The 7146-nt window shown below is 45.2% G+C and overlaps 1 long non-coding RNA gene across 1 annotated transcript; it reads left to right on the top strand.

The window, feature by feature from the left end:
* Positions 1-382: 382 nt before the first annotated feature.
* LOC135310910 (uncharacterized) lies at positions 383-5754 on the top strand. The gene is made up of 2 exons (XR_010370854.1): positions 383-564; positions 5479-5754. It is a non-coding gene; the product is annotated as an uncharacterized LOC135310910 (long non-coding RNA).
* The last annotated feature ends 1392 nt before the right edge of the window (positions 5755-7146 follow it).

Below are 7146 nucleotides of genomic sequence, written 5' to 3'. Positions count from 1 at the left end.
AGTCTGAAAAACACAATTCCATTTTTTTGTAATTAAAGTTGCATTTTTTGGATGCTGACCTGGCATCCAACCAGGGTCAACCCACCAGAGTTAGCACATTGTTCCTTGGAGAGCTGATGAATTTCCTTGCCACACTGCCATATCTAAGATCCTTAAGATGCTGTTGCCTCAAGGAAGTGACAGTATTTTGGGTCTATATTAGTCCCTGCATGCCTCCAGTGATCTAGTATGTATCCTGCATAACTGGAGTCATATATGAATTGATAGGGACACAAATGGAAGAAGACTTCAAAGGCATCAGACAGAAACTGGAATTTAATCTTTTGCCCTATAAGCCTGTGGCCTTTTGCCCTTTGGCCTTCTCTAATCTCAGATAAATATTCTGAACTTCCATCCTCGTGGAAGAGTTAAGCAAATAATTACTGATCTGGAACGGAGTTCTCCCCAAAAGAGACAAAGCTGTGCATGTGATCATCGATGAGGGGAATTAAGTACTCCAATCATACACATAAATAAAAGGAATTATGTCCTAACCAGCTTAATGAAAGAAGCAAAACTCTTAAGGTAAGTAAGCAAATAGAACTTCCTTGATCTTACCAAGAGAGCTAAAGAATGACTACAGACATTCCTTGCTTTTTAAGCATCAGATGAATAAGAGGGTAAAAAAAGAGTGCAAGGTAGAAGTAGGAATATAGATACCCAACCCCATTCTACAACTGTTCAAAAAATGTTTTTGCCTCCTCTAACTACCTTACTACCTGATTGGTAATAAATTAATTTCCCCAAGTTGAGTCTGTGTTGCTGTACGCTTCTATGGGAGAACTTATCTTGGGTCGCATATCTCCGGGACACAGGGCTCTACCCACCCTGGGGACAGTGATGCACAGACATCAATATGATGGATACAAAATGTCCGTTTATTTAACTGCGTCACATGCTTATATAGCTCTTGTGCTTCCTGTTCCTGCCACTCCTATGGGGAGGAGTCTATCTTTCCGTCACATCCCGTGATCTTCCGGTCGCCGATCCCTGTCTATTCCCCTACAAGTCTGTTTTGCCCGTGATGGTAATTGGTGAGTGATCTCCCTGTCCTTATCTTATCCCACAAGCCTTTTGTCATATTTTTCTCCCTCTGTCCAGCTGAGGAAGGGGAGTAATAGAGTAGCTTGGTGGGCACCTGGCATCCAGCCAGGGTCAACTGACCACATAAGCCATTGCTTAAATTGGTCATACTCTGAAGAATTTCTATGAATGCATCACATATTTTGCCATTTCTAATAGATTTCCCAGATTTTCCAAATAAATAAAATGTAGTCAGCTGTAATCATAGAATAGTTTGGGTTGGAAAGGACCTTAAAGGCCATCTAGTCCAAGCCCCCTGCCATGGGCAGAGATACCTTCCACCATACTAGGTTGCTGAAAGCCCCATCCAACCTGGCCTTGAACACTTCCAGGGAGGGGGCATTCACAACCTATCTGGGCAACCTCTTCCAGTGTCTCACTACCCTCACAGTAAAGAATTTCTTCCTAATATCTAATCTACCCTCTTTCCATTTAAAACCATTACCCCTCATCCTATCACTACACTCCCTGATAAAGAGCCCCTCCCCATCTTTCCTGTAGGCCCCCTTTAAATACTGGAAGGCTGCTATAAGGCCTCCCTGGAGCCTTCTCTTCTCCAGGCTGAACAACCCCAACTCTCTCAGCCTGTTCTCATAGGGGAGGTGCTCCAGCCCTCACATCATCTTCGTGGCCCTCCTCTGGACCCACTCCAACAGGTCCATGTCTTTATTATGCTGGGGGCCCCAGAGCTAAACACAGTACTCCAGGTGGGGTATCATCAAAGTGGAGTTAGAGGAGGAGAATCACCTTCCTTGACCTGCTGGCCACACTTCTTTTGATGCAGCCCAGGATACAGTTGGCTTCCTAGGCTGCAAGCACACGTTGCCAGCTCATGTCCAGCTTTTCATCCACCAATATCCCCAAGTCCTTCTCCACAGGGCTGCTCTCAGTCCACTCATCCCCCAGCCTGTATCCATGTTTGGAATTACCCGACCCAGGTGCAGGACCTTGCACTTGGCCTTGTTGAACCTCATGAGGTTTACACAGGCCCACCCCTCTAGCCTGTCAAGGTCCCTCTGGATGGTATCCTGTCCCTCAGGCGAATCAACTGCACTCAGCTTGGTGTCATCCATGAACTTGCTGAGGGTGCACTTGACCACTGTCTATGTCATTGATGAAGATATTAAACAGTATTGGTCCCAGTATGGACCCTTGAGGGACACCACTCGTTACTAGCTTCCACTTGGACATTGAGCCCTTGAGTGTAACTCTTTGGACACAGCCATCCAGCCAATTCCTTACCCATCTAACAGTCCACCCATCAAATCCATATCTCTCCAATTTAGTGGCCAGAATGTTGTGGGGGACTGTGTCAAAGGCCTTACAGAAGTCCAGATAGATGACATCTGTAGCTCTTCCCTTGTCCACTGATGCAGTTGCTCCATCGTAGAAGACCACTAGGTTGGTCAGGCACAACTTGCCCTTGATGAAGCCATGCTGGCTATCTCAAATCACCTCCCTGTCTTCCATATGTTTCGGCACGTCTTCCAGGAGGATCTGTTCCATGATCTTCCCTGGCACAGAGGTGAGGTAGACTGGTTGGTAGTTCCCAAGGTCCTCTGTTCTACCCTTTTTAAAAATGGGTATGATGTTTCTCTTTTTTCCAGTCACCAGGGACCTCACCTGACTGCCATCACTTTTCAAACATCATGGAGATTGGCTTGGCAACTACATCTGCCAATTCCCTCAGGGCTCTGGGATACATTGGGTCCCACTGACTTGTGTATATTCAGGTTCCTCAGGTGGTCTCAAACTGATCTTTTCCTATGATGGGAGGGACTTTGTTCCCCAGTCCATGTCTTGAGGTCCATCCACTCAAGAGATGTGGGAATAGATATTACCATTGAAAACTGAGGCAAAAGTTGTTGAGTACCTCAGCCTGTTCCATGTCAGTTGTCACCAGCTCGCCTGTCCTATTTAACAGGCGTAATACATTTTCTTTAATCTTCCTTTTCTGGCTCTTCTTATTCTTCACATCACTCGCCAAATTTAGCTCCAGTCATGCCTTGGCCTTCCTGAGTCCATCCCTACATATCTGGGCAGCATCCCTGTATTCTTCCCAGGATACACATCTGTGGTTCCACTGCCTGTGCATTTCCTTCCTTCACTTTAGTTTGACCAGCAGGTCCTTACTGAGACATGACTGGTCTCCTGCCTTCCATGTCTGATTTCTTACACATGGGAATCGAGAGCTCTTGCGCTCTAAGAAAAACTTTCTTAAAGAACTGCCAGCTCTGTTCAGCTCCTTTGTCCCTGAGGGAAATTTCCCACAGGGTCCCACCTACTAATTCCTTAAACAACTGAAAGTTTGCTCTCCTAACATTCAGCATCTTAACTCTATTAGCCCATATCTCTCAAGATTCTGAATTCCACCAGAGCATGATCACTGCAGCCCAAGCTGCCACCAATCTTGACATCCCTAATTATTTCTTCCCTGTTGGCAAGCAACAGGTCCAGTAACACTTCTCTGGCTGGGCTATCACCTGGATTAAAAAGTTATCCTCAGTGCATTCCAAGAGTCTCCTTGACTGCTTACAGCTTGCTGTGCTCCCTTCCCAGTAGATGTCAGGGTAATTGAAATCCCCCCAGCAGGATCAGAGCCTGGAAGCATGATGCTTCCTGTAGTTGAAGTAAGAACACTTCATCTACAGGCTCCCCTTGGTCAGAGGGCCCATAGTAAACACCAACCACAAGGTTTCCTTTGTTGGCATAGCCCCTAATTTTTACCTATAAGCTGTCAACCTGTCCATCACTGGTTTTCAAAGACAGCTCTGTGCAGTCAATACATTTTTTTACATGGCAGGCAACCCCCCTCTTTCTTTCTTCTGAACAGTTTATAACCACCAATTGCAGTGCTCCAGTTGTGTGATTTATCCCACCACATTTCAGCAATAGCAATTAGATCATAGCTTTCCAGCTGCACAGTAGCTAGCAGCTCCTCCTACTTGTTACTGATGCTGCATGGATTGGTATAGATGCACTTCAGCTGGGCTATTGACCTGGTCACCTTTTTAGAGGAACATCCCCTAATTCCTTTGAGGCATTTTACAGGTGTTTCCTTATTGGTTCCTAATACATCAGCAGCTCCTGGATCTTCTCTGTTGCTCAAAACGCCATCCACTTTTACAGAAGTTTTTTCAACACTACAGAAGGGAAGCTGGAGGAGAGATTTAGTCTACAGTTTGATACGCTCTCCAAAGCAGCACAAGTCAGTGTCACCACTGATAGAAATAGTCCTGTTCTTACAGGACACACTTCAAGAAGTTTGTGCTACAGATGTGACTGGTGCAGCTGTGCTGGGGAAGTTGCACTACATGAATGGGTACAAATGAAAGGACAAAAGCCTTGCTAGTCTTTCTTGACTGTCAGCAAAGCCACAATTAAATAATGTTGGAGAAGAGTTGCATTTTGTGTTTTGGAAGGTTTCTTCCCATATCTTCAAGCTCTAACTCTGAATTAATTGTGTAAAGCAGAATAGTAAAATGTTGTTAAAATATAGCACACCAAAAAGAAAAGCATTTAATTTCTATGCAGTTAATTTCTGTGGCAGGCTGAGAGATATCACTGATTTCTGTTTCTGCAAAATGTGGAAATAATACTTTGCATGTTAAGCCCACCAGTGCCATATTTCACAGTCCTATAATATCTATTGAACTGCTGGGGAACCAGCTGCTGCTAGATGTCAACATTAGGATGTGTAACAATGAATAATTGAGAGCCCATTCTGCATTTGATTGCCTGGCTCTGTTTCTGTCTTGACTTGATCCTGGCCGCCTCCTGTCTCCCTTTCATGCCCTGTTCTTTTGACAAAGGGTATTTTCCAAAAGTAGTGATTCAGTGCCCTAAACTGCTAGAATTCTGTTTTCCTTCTTCATTTCTTCTTTTTTTCCACTTGCCTTTCTGCAGGTGAAAATATGATGAACTTTCCCCTCTGTAGAACTTGCTGTATATTTTTTGCCAAAATTAACTTTTGGTTATTCACTTGGCTCTGGCTTTTAAACAAATAAAATGCATTGTTCTATATTTAGATTACTAAAATGATGTTTCAATTATTTATTAATAATAGGCAGAGCAAACCAGCCTAACAAGCTTCCTCTTGACAAGACAAGCTTTCTCGTTCTAGATGAATAATGCAAGTTGGAGAAATAACATGGCTCCTGCGTTTTATGCATAGGTAGATAATGTCCTATCCTTCACAAAGGCAAACAAGAACACTTTTGGGAAACAGCCATCTCCCAGAATAGAACACTGCATGCTTGCCATAGTAGAAAGAACTTTCCAAGTAAGTTACAGTATTTTCAACTTTATGTTTTAAGATTTTGATGTGCAGCTGTTTTGGGTGCCTTGCCTTTGCAGTCATTACTGGAGTTGCTGCAGCAGGAGACGTTACAAATGAATGGTCCTCCTTACTGTCAGAAGAAACACCTGGCTCCAAGGGGCTTGTGTCGTCCCCAGCAGGTAGGAAAACAGGGTGATGTTTGATCCTGATGAAGCAATGAAATTAAACCGCAGGGAGATGCAGAATGTCCTAGAAAAATATGCTCAATGCCAGCACTTGGTTTACTTACTGGTTGTAATCTTCCCAGCAGGTCCTGAGACATGGTGTCAAATGAGAGACAAGAAAAAAAGAAAGAGTCAAATTATGCCATTTCTTGTTGAAATGAGTTATTCTGATTTACAGGCTTTGAATGCCCAAAGGTTCTCAGATTCTCCAAGGGCTTAGGTGAGGAAGTCCCCACTGCCATATGCTCAGCTGTGCTGGTTTTGGCTGAGAAGGGGTTAATTCTCCTCACTGTGGGGGTCAGCTACCTTTCCAGCTTCCCGCACTCTGCCGCGTGGCAGGGGGGGCTGGGAGGGGCAGGGCCATGGTGGGGGCGGCTGACCCCGACTGGCCAATGGCAGGTTCATTCCATACCATGTGACACCATGACCAGTATATTGGGGGGGGGCAGTGGTAGCACGGAGGCCGCGCGGCGCCGGGTCGGTGGGCGGCGAGTGGCTGCGGCACGGGCAGTTTGTTTTGGCGGTTCGTTCCCCCTCTCCCCTCCCTTCCCCCTCCCCCGGGGCTTTGCGCCTCCCGTTGTTCTCCTTTACATTGCATTTCTACTGTTGTTTCTTTTAATTATAATTATTAAACCGTTCTTATCCCAACCCACGAGCGTTACCCTTCTGATTCTCTCCCCCATCTACCGGTGGGGAGTGAGCGAGCGACTGTGTGGGGCTGAGCTGCCGCTAAACCACAACAGTCTTTTTGGCGCCCAACGTGGGGCTCAAGGGTTGGAGATAACAACAGCTGCTGGTCACAGCACCATGTTGTCCTTTTTGCAGTTGGTGTTAAAGATTGGTGTTGGTTTGTTGAGTCTGCTGTGTTCTGCTGTGATTAGTAATGTTTTGCCTACAAGATTTGTTATACAAACACTCGTTTTCAGCTTTATCTGGTATTTGGGGTTTTTGCTGAAACCCTTACTGTACTTTGGATACCACCTTGTTGAGGCAATTAGCAATTATACCTCCTCCTCGGAGAGATTTTATATGGAGGAAATACAGAATAATACCTTTGCAACTTTGGTCTATGATGTCTGTGCCTTTGTTACAACAATGTCTTTGTATCTTGAACATCCTTGGGTGGTTAAGGTGCACTTATTGTTAGTTTTTGGGCATGTTGTTTTGGTTTTGACTAAGCAACTTAAGAATATCACCCAGAAATCTTCCCCAAGGCTTGATAGTTACTAGTGGCAGGGCATGTGGGATAGCATGGGCAAATCCCTAGGGCAGTGGGCACCCCCAGTGTTTTTGAGTTTCACCCCCGAACAAGTGCAGAATCCTGAAAAACTAGTAAAATATTTGGAGAAAGTATGTTGTTATGCTGGGAACTCCAGAGAGACACAGATAACTGCAACATGCTGGGGTCTGGCCCATGCATACCGAGCCCTGCTCAACAGCATTCAATGCCCCCAGGGGGAAGAGAATGTCTCTGGATTGAAATGCAAAGTGACTGGCACTGTAGACAATCCAGCCCTGATG

The sequence above is a fragment of the Phalacrocorax carbo genome, assembly GCF_963921805.1.
Source record: "Phalacrocorax carbo chromosome W unlocalized genomic scaffold, bPhaCar2.1 SUPER_W_unloc_8, whole genome shotgun sequence".
Classification (NCBI taxonomy): Eukaryota; Metazoa; Chordata; class Aves; order Suliformes; family Phalacrocoracidae; genus Phalacrocorax; species Phalacrocorax carbo.
The sequence above is the reverse complement of the archived record's forward strand: the minus strand, read 5'-3'. Positions and strand labels throughout refer to the sequence as shown.